The sequence below is a fragment of the Cornus florida genome, unplaced genomic scaffold, assembly GCF_030987335.1.
Source record: "Cornus florida cultivar Cherokee Brave unplaced genomic scaffold, ASM3098733v1 CherokeeBrave_3.0.0_Hap2_Chr11, whole genome shotgun sequence".
Lineage (NCBI taxonomy): Eukaryota > Viridiplantae > Streptophyta > Magnoliopsida > Cornales > Cornaceae > Cornus > Cornus florida.
In genome coordinates this window covers 61,469,140-61,482,037 of record NW_026775581.1, presented here as the reverse complement: position 1 = coordinate 61,482,037, position 12,898 = coordinate 61,469,140, and the positions used below count along the sequence as shown (strand labels likewise).

Genomic DNA, 12,898 nt, shown 5'->3' with positions numbered 1-12,898 from the left:
ATATATATATATATAATCTTGGCCGGAAATGGTGTTCACCGGTGATGGCTTTCACTGGACTAGGAGGGCATTTTGGGAGTTTAATAAAAAAAAAATTGGTCAAAATAGCTAATTAGGGGGCAATTTGCACCCAAAAAAACAATAAGGGGTTTTTGCACCAAAATAAACAGTAGGGAGTTTTTTGCACATTTTATATATAACAAGGGTGTTTTTTGCACTTAATCTTTTTAAAATTAATATCATCATGGTATAGATAAATGTAGTATTGTGCAAAAGCAATAAAATATAACAAATGTTACCAAATGTTAAAATTATTTATGTTTTTTGTTTACCAATTTAGCAACAGAAAACACAAAACAAAATTGATTGCCAAACAAACCTTACTAATGCCATAGCCTCAAATGTACCCCTAAGAAGTTTTATTTATTTATTATGGAGTGGTTGATACATGGACTTTATCCTTTTCGGTACACTTTTGAGTAGTGTCCTATTTTTCATTGCAATCAAATCGAAAATGCAATATTATACAATATCGTTAAATTAGGTATACCATAATAATGCAAAGACGTTTCAATTCTCAGTTTAGGTGTCGTTTGGATAAACAGGAGAGAAAAGAAAAGAAAAACATTAGTTATGACAAAAAAAAAAAAAGGGAAGGGGGAAGGATAACGTGTCTTAATATTTAGATAAATTACGAAAAAAAAAGAAAAAAAAAATAGAATTCTTAGGGAGAGGTGATTGAGAAAAAGGAATAGAAACAATTTAAATCAATTTACTATCATAGCAAGTAATGATACATTGTCCGATCAAAATGACAGATATATAGTCTTACTCTGACATGGAAATGCCATGTCATTCCCTTATTTATGTTTAGAATCTCTGTTATCTCTATGTCTTCATTCTTTCTCTTCCTTTCAGTGGCTCTACGCTACCGACGCCAAGGATCGGAGATTATGGGTAACCTGTGGTCAAAGGAAGAAGGTGGTGCCATTAAAAAGTCATCGCGGAAACCCAACATACCCATCTTCACTGTGAGGCCGTAATTGACCGGTCTTGTATGTGATGTTTCCAAATTTTTGCCATTTTTCATTTTTCCGGAAATTTTGTCGCAGTAAGGGTATTTTCGTCTTTTGTCATTATCGTACCGGACACTGTGGAGTGTGCTGGTTGTGTCTGAGAGTTGTTTAGGGCATTTCATTGAGTCCAAGACTTTTTGAAATGTAAGGGTGGTCATTTTGGCATTTTTCTCTTTTTCGGGACGGACGGTCCGGTGTGGGACCCGTTACCGGAATTGTCGTGCACGGAGATTTTCATTGGGTTCATTTGCATTATATTTATTTTATTTAATGTGTTATATAAGGTGATGAAAATTATTTAATGTGTGTATATGTATATGTGGTGTAAAATGAAAACAAAAGAAAAAAGAAAAATAAAATTAAAAGGAGTGGGACCCACCATTAATGGAATTAAGGCCAAAGAGACCATGTTTGGTCTCACAATTCTCTCTTTTCCCGCTAGCATTTCTCTCTTCCTCTCGAACTTTCTTTTTCTTTTTCTTTTTACACCAAAACTTTGAATCTTGATTTCTCCTTCAATCCTTGGTATTTTTTAGTGTCGTTTGCGATAAATTGAAGCTCATGTTGAGATCTACAAGTTAATCGGAGCAATTTCTTGTTTGGTACCCTCTAGGGAATTCGAGATCTAGGGCATTAATTTAGGAATTTTGGGGCTTTGCTTCAATTAAGAAGTAAGAGTCTCTAATTCTCATATTCTTGTACTTTCGTGAATTTTTCCTATTTTAATTGTTCTCAAGTATGATTAATTTGAGTAGATTGTCCCTTGAATGACTTAATTGTGTATATGAAGCATGTAAATATGTGTATTTGTTAAATAGTATGAAAAGCATGGCTTATTTAAATTGATTTCCTTGAAAATGATATAATTGTTGTATAGAAAATCTATACTTATATATGTTGATAGTATTATGTGAGAAGCATGCCTTATTTAAATTGATTTCCTTGAAAATGATATATTGATGTAATAGAAAATCTATACTTATATGTGTTAATGGTATTATGTGAGAAGCATGCCTAAATGTTAATTTCTATGCCATGGTGTTTATGATATTTTCGTAGAAATTTCTATGAAGAAGCATGTTAAATTGTAAAGCTTAAATTTCCCCTATTTTCATACTGTTGGGAAAAATATGTAGCATGCATCCATAGCATTAGGCATGAAAGAAAAAGGGAAAGTGTTTTGACATGAAAATGAAAGGGATTTTTGGGGAGAAATTTTGAGAAAAATGGTTTTGAGAAAACCCGGTCGCCGCAGAGTCACCAAAGGGCCGGTGTATTAATGTAACCTAAAGGGAATTAGGGGAAACACCCTAGCGTGGTTGAACTAGCTGGGCCCTAAATGACGTCGCAGGGGTACCAAGGGTCAGGGATAGTAGCCAACCATTCTCTCGTGTCACTGCGGAGTCACTAATGGACGGGTTATATTAACAGTTTGTGAAGCGATGGATGTTTCTGAAAATAGGGAGTGACATACATGGCATTACATTTATGGCATGACATTTGCTTATTTTGAATTTGAAATTGATATTGTATATTTTTTGGCTTAGCATGACCCCGCTTCCTATTGCTCTATTCATTGTTTGGATTCACGGGGTCACAAGAGGTGTGTCTTAGACACCACCTACTGAGCTTTATGCTTACCCTATTATTTAATATTTTTTCAAGACATGAGAAAGAAGTGGCGGATGACGTTCCACCACATGCCTAATTTGGATTAGAAGATCATTTTGCCAAGTCTCACTATTTTTGTAAAACTTAGTATATTGTATTTTATACGGAGACTTATGGACTCTTGTTATTGTAATTATATTCAGGGACTGTAAGTAGATGTAATTTGGAGTAAAATTCTAGTATGTGAGCATGGGACTATGTATAAGACAAGTACTCCTTTATTCTGGATGAATGGGATGATGATAATGGGCTGTTTTGAGGAGGTTGTTGATATTGTTGTTTTAGGAATGTTTTATATTATTTGCATTATATGTTGGGACAGGTTAGATATATTTTGAAAGTCCAGGAGAGGCCATTGCATTTTTATGCATTTAAGCAAGTTGGCGTAGGACCCTTTTTATCAGAGGTCATGCCAAATTTTTTTTTTATTGGTATCAGTTTAGGGTCATTACAAATTTGGTATCAAAGCAATGGTTCGAATACCATTAGGACGATGGGTAGAGGCCTACTTGGGATTGTATGGGGAAGCTGAATTGCATGATTATGTGCTATGTGTTAAAGTGTTTAAATGTTTGTGACGCATGCTTACTTGCTTACTTACTTACTTGTTTATTTGCTTACGTGATCACGTGCTTATATGTTATATGTGTGTAGCACTGACTTAAATGATCCATGAGTAGGTATTATGTTTTCAGTATGTAATTGTTTAGCAGACGCCTTTTTATGTTGTATTAGTTCTGCGAGTTATCACCTACGACTGGGAAAGATATCAGCGTTGTGAGCATGAGTGATGTGAATAGCACTATCTTTTGAGCCTAGTTTGATTTGGACATGTTATTCCATTAGGAGTCTTTTCCCCTAGAGACTGGTAACGGTGGAAGGGTTTGATCTTAGGTGTCTTCCGGGACGAAAGTCCTCATTTTCTTACACGTACAAGAGTTTGTGTTGTGTTTCCTCGGTGTAGTGAGTGGACCATTGGGATGATGGATTAGTAGGGTATGGCGTGTGAGTCATGTGATCCTTTCATGTAAGCAAAGTTGATTAGATGTCACAGGACGTGTAGTGGTATGTAGTGTATGACTTATGAGGTTCAGGGGTTGTACGGGTTGAACAAGGTTTGTATTTGGATTTTCATTTAGAAGTTCACTGATGTTTAAGGTTGCAAATTTGTCTCTTAGATTGCCGTTTTGGGAGTAAAAGTTGAGGTTGACCTTAAGTCGGCGACGAGATGAGTAGGTTACACCTTTTGTTTTTATTTCCACTAAGGAAGGTAGAAGCTTAGTGTGATGTTGTTTGGTGACCATAGAGTGTTGGTCACAGATATGTTGAGCCAGGATGAGTGACCTCTTGAGCTTGGTGGCCTGTTCTATTTGATTTTTTTGTTTAGTGACCCTGTGGGCGGGTATGCGTGAACGTGTGCAGATGGCACCAGAAGGGTACAACACTGGGCTAGCTGTGGGCACATAACTCAGATGAAATCGATGTGGACATTCCATTGTGTTTGATGGTAGTCATAGCGATTGGTTGGGAAATGATAGTATTAGAGGCGTAGGAGTTGTATACCCTTTTGTTTGGTCGGATAGGTCAGTTGTAGGTATGACTTGAGTGTCCAGTTAGATACCAATGAAAGACCATTGTTTTGTAATTGTCGTAGAGTGTAGTTTGTGTGGTTGACCGTTTGGTGTGGTGTTTGTTGTCCCTCTTAGGGATTGTTCCTGTAGCGTTGCTGCGTAGGATTCTTATTTTCTTATAATGGGTTGTTGACGAGGGTGTCGAGTATCATGAGTGATGTGTTATCATATCGAGTTAGCATCACTTTTGAATGAACGGTTGGTTACTAAAGGCTCGTTGTTTCTAGGGGATTGGAGTTTGTTCAGTTATTCGGGAAGGAAGTGATGATTGACTACATCGTTGATGGTTTTGAGGCGACAATTGGGTGTTGAGCATTCTGAGATTTGTACTCATTTTTGTTTGTGAATCTGTCTATAGGGCATTGATGTATAGAGATTCTTTTTTGGTGGAAAGTAGTGATCATTATAGGGAGTATCGAGAGTGGCGTTTATTTTCGCTTTTTGATGGTGTTGTCTTAAGGATGTTTGAGGAAGAATTGTTTAGTAGTGACTTGATGGTCTGGTGGGATGATAGGTTTGAACTATTGTTTAGTGCTGTTAAGCGGAACAATTTAAGGTATGATCCGAATGTGGTTTGGGGATCTTGAGTTGTTTGTTGTGTGTTGTCAGGTGAGTGATAGGAGTGTGCGCCAGTTGAGGCGATTGTAGTTGGCTTAGTTTTTAGAACCAGTGAAGGCGATGTTGCCAGATAGGCACCTTTTTCTTTTAACGAGTAGCGGGTTGTTGTGACAGAGGTCGCGGGTCTTGTGTGCGCGGAGATCGATGTAGTGTCGCCTGGGAAGGTAGAGATGAAATGGGTAATCATGTGTCGTTGTATTTCATAAAGTTTCTTATTGGGAGATTATTGGGTAGGACGGGATGCAGTGTCCAACGTACAATGATGATTCCTAGTGTTAGTAGGTTGAGGGTGTTGGTGCTTTTATCTAATTGGTTTCGGTTAGCATAATGTTGCGGAGAAGTGTGTACGAGATTTCTGTGTTGATTGTGTAGGATGGTCCGTTAGTGGCGAGGTAGCTTAGATTGGTGTTCGTGGTCCCGTATGTGTTTCCAAGTTAATTATTTTCCTTGTGTATAAGGAGTTTAATTCATCCCAGGTGAGATTGGGTGTCAATGGTTGGACGAACGATGAGTAGCGTGTGACAAGTTGTTGGGTGCATTTAAGTGCAAATCATCAGACTCTTGTAAGAGTGGGGTTCGTTACCCTTTCTGTTGTTCTAGTCTTGACAAGGACGTCGTTTGTTGTGAGTCTTGTTCTCCATTTAAGAGTTGTGCGCATCTGTGGGTGGACAGACCTATGAGTGGTTTGTTATGCTGTTACGGTTTATCGGTAGAGGTTCTGATTGAATGAGTCGAGTCACTCCCTCGGAGAGAGGTGGAGTCTTTGGTTTCTGTAGAGCTCTTTTTGAGTATGGCTTTGACCGGTGGTATATGAGGCACCAGTTGTCGAATGGGGATTGTATGTTTTCAGTGTCTAGTACGAGTGGTGGTGGCAAGGAATTGTCATGAATGAAAGATTGAAGATGATCAGGTGACGTGATGCGACTCATGTATTTGGATGTTTTTATAAGTGATTGCTTTTAACAGTGTTTTGAGGATAGGTGTTGGTATTGTCGAATGTTATGCAGCTAGAGAATGATTATGGGTTCATTGAGGAATAATGAGAATGATGGACTTTGATTTTGAGGTTTCAGACATGAGATGGCCGTGTTGTGTGTTTTGACGAGGTAAGAATTGAATCAAGTAATGTTATGAGTTATTTACCTAGTATGGGTGTTACGAGGAAATTAGGGATCTTTTGTGCTAGTTGATGACTCTAACATTTAGTGCCGTGTTGTTTTTAGCCTGTTACGAGTTTCATGATTGAGGAATTATTGAGATTCTTAGAGCTAGTATGTGACTGTGTAGTTACTGAGGTTATGTGGAATGATGGATGGATAGTGAATGGATTTCATGATTGTTTTATGGACTGTGTGAGACTATGTTTGAGGTTTAGACCTGAGGACATGAACGACGTCTGTATTGAGACCGGATCAAAGATGAGAATGGCCTGGCCAACCATTACTCATGAATCAATCCTTCTTTAGCGCGACGTCGGGTCAAGGGTTGATGATGTTTTGAGTTATCATGAATAGTGAGAGTATGATGCTGGGCGTTGTGTCAATGGGGTGGAGTGACTTCAGGGAGTTATTTCGGGTGACGAGGTGTGTTAGGTGGGACCGAATGTCCAATTCGTTTGATTATTAAAGGTCGTGTTTTGAGGATTTGTGTCCTGGGTATAGCATGGTGCGTTTTACTAATTTGGTGACTGTAACGGCTCGAACTCGTGGGTTCGGACCGTTAACTGGGTCCTTGCCCTAACCCGAGGTCCGCTAGGTCTTACCATCCATTTCCTATGTTCAAACCTATCATAAGACTCACTCCGGGGCTTAGAATATTCAAGGATACAAGCTTACAATCCTGGTCAACATTACAGGTCAAAAAGGAACAGTTAGCTGACTGATAGCCCTTGGTCAGCCGGCTGACAAGGCAGGATCGGCCGGCTGACCTACATGGTTGGTCAGCCGAAACGAGGATGAAGTTTGCAAGCTCTCGGGACTTTCACTTTACAAGAAATCGGGCGGCTGAAGAATGAGGTTCGGTCGGCCGAACATGGGGTTTCGGTCGGCTGATGGAGAGGATCAACCGGCTGAAACATGGCTCCTGGGTCCTGAAGCTCACTGGAATGGCTCTTGACTGTATTTATTACCCCTTGAACTCACACCGGACCTGTCTTGCAACCACTTTCCGAATTCATGGCATCAATATGAGTTAGAAAGTAATTAAATGGCATCTACGATTTATCTAAGCATAGTCTCCTTTCCTATTCATTACAATATGCTTTCAAAGTTTCCAATATACAATGAGAGTTCTCAAAAATTATAGTTACATTCCAAAATGAATACATTCGTAATTTACAGTCTTACAAAAAGATAGGCTAAACTCAAAAACAAAATATTTTTCTAGTCCTCTTCATGCTAGAAAGGAATCAGCGTCCATTATTTCTTTTCCCGCCCCTGAAAAATGTTAAATAAAATGGGGTGAGCAAATAGCTCAGTAGGTGGTGCCTAAGACACACCTCTTATAGCCCCGTGAATCCAAACAAAGAATCGGACAATAGGGAAATGGGTCATGCTAAACCGGGGAAAACTACAATATTAACTTCAAATTCAAAAGAAGCAAACGTCATCCCATGAATGCAATGCCATGTATGTCATTTCCCATTGTCAAAAATCCAAATTCATCACTTCTCAAACTGTTAATATAACCCGTCCTTGGTGACTCCGCAGTGACACGAGAGAATGATTGGCTACTGTCCCTGACCCTTAATACCCCCGCGGCGTCATTTTGGGCCCAGATATCTCAACCACGCTAGGGCAATCTCCCTCGTTCCCTCTAGACTATATTAACACACTGGCCCTTTGGTGACCTCGCGGCGACCGGTTTTTTCTCAAAATCATTTCATCAAGTTCTCCCCAAAAATCCCCTTTTCATCTTTCTCAAATCATTTCACCCTTTTTCATGCCCAATGCTTGAATGCATAATACATGCCCTTTTTATACTATGAAAATGGAGAGTATTATTATCACACAATTAACATAGTTCCACATAAAATTTCTAACAAATTATTAAGCATCATAGGTATGGAAAATTAATACATCAAGCTTGATCTTCAAGTAAATCAACAATTACACATATATATAGGCATAGATTTTCTAATTTCAACAATTGTATCACTTTCAAGGTAATCAATTTAAATAAGGTATGCTTTTCATACAATTTAACAAATACACACATATTTGCATGTTTCACATACACAATTAAGTCATTTAAGAGACAACCAATTCAAATTGATCATGTTTGACAACAATTAGAGTAGAAAAACTCACAAAGGAATAAGAAAATTGGGTATTAGAGACCCCTATCTCAAAATTGGGTATTGAGAGAGAGATCTAAGTTTGAAGATTGAACTCTAAAGAAAAAGAAAAATTCTAGAAAGGGAGGAGAGAGAGGGGACTAGCGGAAGAGAGAGAGAGGGAGAGAGGAGATGGAAAAATAGGCTAAAATGTCTCTTTATCTAATTTAAAGCATTCATGTGGGCCCACTAATTTCTTTTATTTTTCTTTTTTCTTTTGTTTCTAATTTACACCACATAAAGTATATACACATGTAATAATTTACATCCACATAAAATACATCAATAAAATCTTACAACTTTGATAGATTTAGCTTGCTGCTGAATTCAAGTAATCTAGTTGTTTGCACCCACAATTCATAGCAAGAAGGGGACCAGTTAGAAAACAAATCTCTCCATATCTCGAAAAGCTTTGGCCAAAATTTTCAGCGTCGACTTTCTGTAACTCACGCACCTTACTCTTTTCTAGACTTTTTAAAGAAATTGTATATGTTTATTTCCTTATAATATGTGTAGCTATAAAGACAAATTAAAACATTCATAATACCTATTTTGCCCGTTATTCATAAAGGACAAAATAGTGGGAAATTCAGTAAAATAGTTTCCTTTTGCCTCTCTCACTGAACATGATTAAGTGTTAATACTATCCTCTTTCCTTTCATTTTTCCCTCATTACTTAACAAAATACGATAAGAGATTAATACCATCCTCTACTTTCTTCCTTTTTGTCTCATAACTAATGCTATTATTTCTCTTCTTTTCCCTCCTACTATACCAAACACAGTCTAAAGGTTCAAATGAGACTTGAGGATAATAAAGGGTAAAATTTATTAAATGTCAGTGTCTTTCAAGATGAGGTTACCTGTTTTAAATTCTAAATTGGAATATCCTGAGCTTAACTGTTCTTTGTTACATGTAAGGTGTAGGTTAATTTAAGTGTGAAAGGTCTCCTGCTTTTGTATTTTTGTAATACAGGAGAGCTTTCTGTTCAGGAAAATGTCCAGGAGGTACAGCCAACTTCAACAAGAAGGATCTGCGATTTTTCTTCCCACGGTAGACATAATTATATGAAAAAGTAAGAGCATCCTGTAGTGTGCACATGGTAATAATTATAAAAATCAAATTTTAACGCAAATTACTTTTAGCAACAAAATTATTTAACGAGCATGACTATCATAAATATACCTCTACTTCTGATGTTGTATAGGAAGGATCAAGGTTTTCTAGTAATACAAGGGTGCCTTTCTCAGAAGCTCTCTGCATCTTGTCCTCCCAAGACTGGAGAAGAAACAAAAATAAGAAAAATTAACAGGTATTGAACAGTCTATTGATATGGAATTAGATAAAACAATTATTCTCTTACATTTGGACATCAGATAGTAGTAAAATTCCAATTCTAAATCTAAACATTACTGAACCAAGAAGTAAAATACCAGGGCGAACTAACTTGACAAATCACACCCTGAGAAAATATTAGTGAATGCAATTGTCATTTAAAATCACAGAATAAGATGATAACTCACTTGTGGCTTGAACCATTTGCTCATATCCTGTAAACACGATGAGAATATATCAGAATAGTAATCAAAGTTGAGATCAGAACTTGCAAGTCAATAACAGCTTGTGGAAATTTGGAGTGTTTGTGTCAACAAGCCTTCTTGAGGTTTTCATGTTATTATGCAGGAGACATAAAACTTAAGACATTTCTGAAAAGGGTTTCAGGCTGAGCCATCAACAGAACAACAAAATGCGCCATTAGTTTCAGCAAAAAGTTTCTTAAGATCCAAGGAATCATTGTCCCCAGATTAAGAAATGGAAGAAGTTGTGGATCAATAAATTAGCTATTCACTGAGAATACAAATTTTGAATACCTGTATATGCCTAAATTACCAAGGCGGGTCTTAAAACATTGTATTATGTACTTTCTAGTTGCTGATATAATATTTTCTTCAAAAATATGTAGTTGAAACAAAATTCCCACCAATAATATTCAGAGACCTTACCATATCAGGCCTTCTTGTAACCTCCCCAATTTGGGTCTTAGTTTTGACACCCTTTTCCAGTTTAAGTTGAGAAGCTGCTTCATCAGAAAAGTAACTTGCCTTCTCCGGATAATTTCCCTTGGTTAGTTCTCTGTTCTCACTAACAGCAGCCTTGGAATCTAGAAATTTTGCTCAATAATTAAGTGATCTTGGAGAGGGTCAGATAACTTTGCAGGTTTTTTTTTCCTTTTTTTTTTAAACAACTGTTAATGCCCAGACACAATTTTGGTAATAATTTTTTTTTTTTTTTTTTTTGGGGGGGGGGTTAGAAGAATGGGTAAAAGTTCTGACAAAGATTGACCTGAAAACCATTCAAGCTTCCTTTTCTTCAGTGGCCGAATATCTGATACACTTCTGTTTGAGAGATCCTCGGAAAATTTCACTTTACCTCTATCTTTTTCTTGACTGAAAGAAACTTCCCCTCTCCCATCCTTATTTATTGAGGGTTTAGGCTTCCGTTCAGTATTCTCACCAGAAAAACATGTTTGTTTACCGGAAGTAGTAGCTAAGATCTTTGATTCTGTGGATTCCAGCAACATGCTAATTTCACTTAGTAGTTGAACTTTAAGTAAAGAACTGCAAAATCACCTTTCTACTAGACCACCTTTTGCTACTGAATTCATGCTAATGCTATACTTGCTATGTACCTGTGACTAATTCAATCTTTGGAACTGAAGTTTCAGGCTTCTCCTTCAATTTTGTTTTGAGTCCAGGACGAGTGACAAGCTTTTGACTTTTCTCCGAATTGAAGAAACGCTCCACTGCAAAGCAAATATTTTTGAAAAGCACAACCAATATATCAATTGGTCAGCTGAGTATGAGAAAAATAAAGGTCATTGCCTAGTGACTCCCACTGACATTATGAGAAATATAGCAGTTAAAAGAATAACTTCAGAAAGGAAGGAAATATTTGTATGTGTATATATTCATCCTGAAGTAAGAAAACATAGGTATGCACCCCCGCACACGAAACTATATTCACCATCGCATTTTTTAAAAAAAATTATGGAACACTTATTACTATCAGCTTCTCGAGCATTATAAAAGATATGCACCTCAAATTTTTCCTCAGGACCATTCCTTTCATTTGTACTGTATGACATTTATTATAAGGAAATAATATATATATATATATATATATATAAATAAATCGATAGAACAGTGCTCATAAAACAGTGTGATTTGGCTGCGGAGATGATGTCACCCATTGCTAGTTGATGATTGCTACTGACTATTTGTCACATATTGCTAGTTTATCTTCACAGGAATTCAATATCTCTCTGTGGAAAAGAATAGTCTTTTTCAAACTTACATATACTTTTAAGTCCTTCACGTGAAAAATACTGAAATTGCTGCATAATTGAACTTTCAAGGAAGTATGGAGATTATCAAGGGAGTTGTTGCAAATATTTAACACACCAAAATTTTAGCGTAAATTACCAGAAATGTGGCCAGATTGCTCCAGTGATGGTTTGTACTAATTAATATATATATATTGCCAGAAAATGGTTTGGACAGGTTGTTGGGTTCTTTAAAACTTACAGGCAAGTTCCTATCGAATGACTGTAACTCAACTTATCAAAGAAAAACACATTATCAATTAAGGACAGACTTGCCCTAACTTCTCGACATGACATCTAAACAGTCTGTCAATCATTATTTTCTATATATATATATATATATATATTATTTATTTTTGGAAATCAATAACTCAAAAGATAATGTGACATGCGCTGCTTCATAAAATCCAATTGTTCTCAATGAAATTTTGTATTATCTGACACTAATATTTTAAACAAAAATAAATTAAGAGTTAATTACTTATACCAATCTGAATGAAAGTTCAAACTACGTCTTATCTACTAAAAAACCTTTATAAATTTTTGGGTGTAAAGTGAACTAAACTAAGATTTTTTGCTGAGAAAATATTGAGAGTTTTAAAAGAGAGAAATCTGCAGAAATATTATTGAGAGTTTCTTTGTTTCTTTTGATCTTATAGCCACACTTTTACACATGAATAGTAGCTCTGTGTATTCTCTACTTATCATACATTAGGAGCACTAATTATGAAGTCATCAAGGCTATAATCTTTGCACGTGCTAATGAAAGGAAATAGGAGTCTAATTACTGTGAAAAGCGGTTAATTTGTGAGGTTATTGCGTTGGCGTAGATTAGTGTTAATTGTAGTTCCATAGGCACTATAACTGGAGGACATTGAGCATAAGAGGTAAACCAACAGCAGGACATTCATATGCACTGGAATCAGCAACTCATGGAGAGCAATTTTGAAGACAACAAAAGTTGTTATTCTCTTTCTCGACATAATGGATTGTTTGCCTAAGACAGCATAGTCTTCGTGGTTTTTTCCACCACGGATTTTCACAAAAAAAAAAAAAAAAAAAAAAAAAAAAAAGAACAAGCAAACTGGGCAAATTAGCTCTATCCACCCTCTAGGTCCTAAGTGACACAATATCAAACCACTTCTGCCTCGCTCAATTCTCACTGTTCTTGTTTGATATTTCCAAC

The 12,898-nt window shown here is 36.7% G+C and overlaps 1 long non-coding RNA gene across 1 annotated transcript; it reads right to left on the bottom strand.

The window, feature by feature from the left end:
* Positions 1 to 9,479: 9,479 nt before the first annotated feature.
* On the bottom strand, positions 9,480 to 11,348 carry LOC132285163 (uncharacterized). The gene is made up of 3 exons (XR_009472452.1): positions 10,334 to 11,348; positions 9,854 to 9,880; positions 9,480 to 9,608 (listed from the first exon to the last, which is right to left on the bottom strand). It is a non-coding gene; the product is annotated as an uncharacterized LOC132285163 (long non-coding RNA).
* Between the last annotated feature and the right edge of the window lie 1,550 nt (positions 11,349 to 12,898).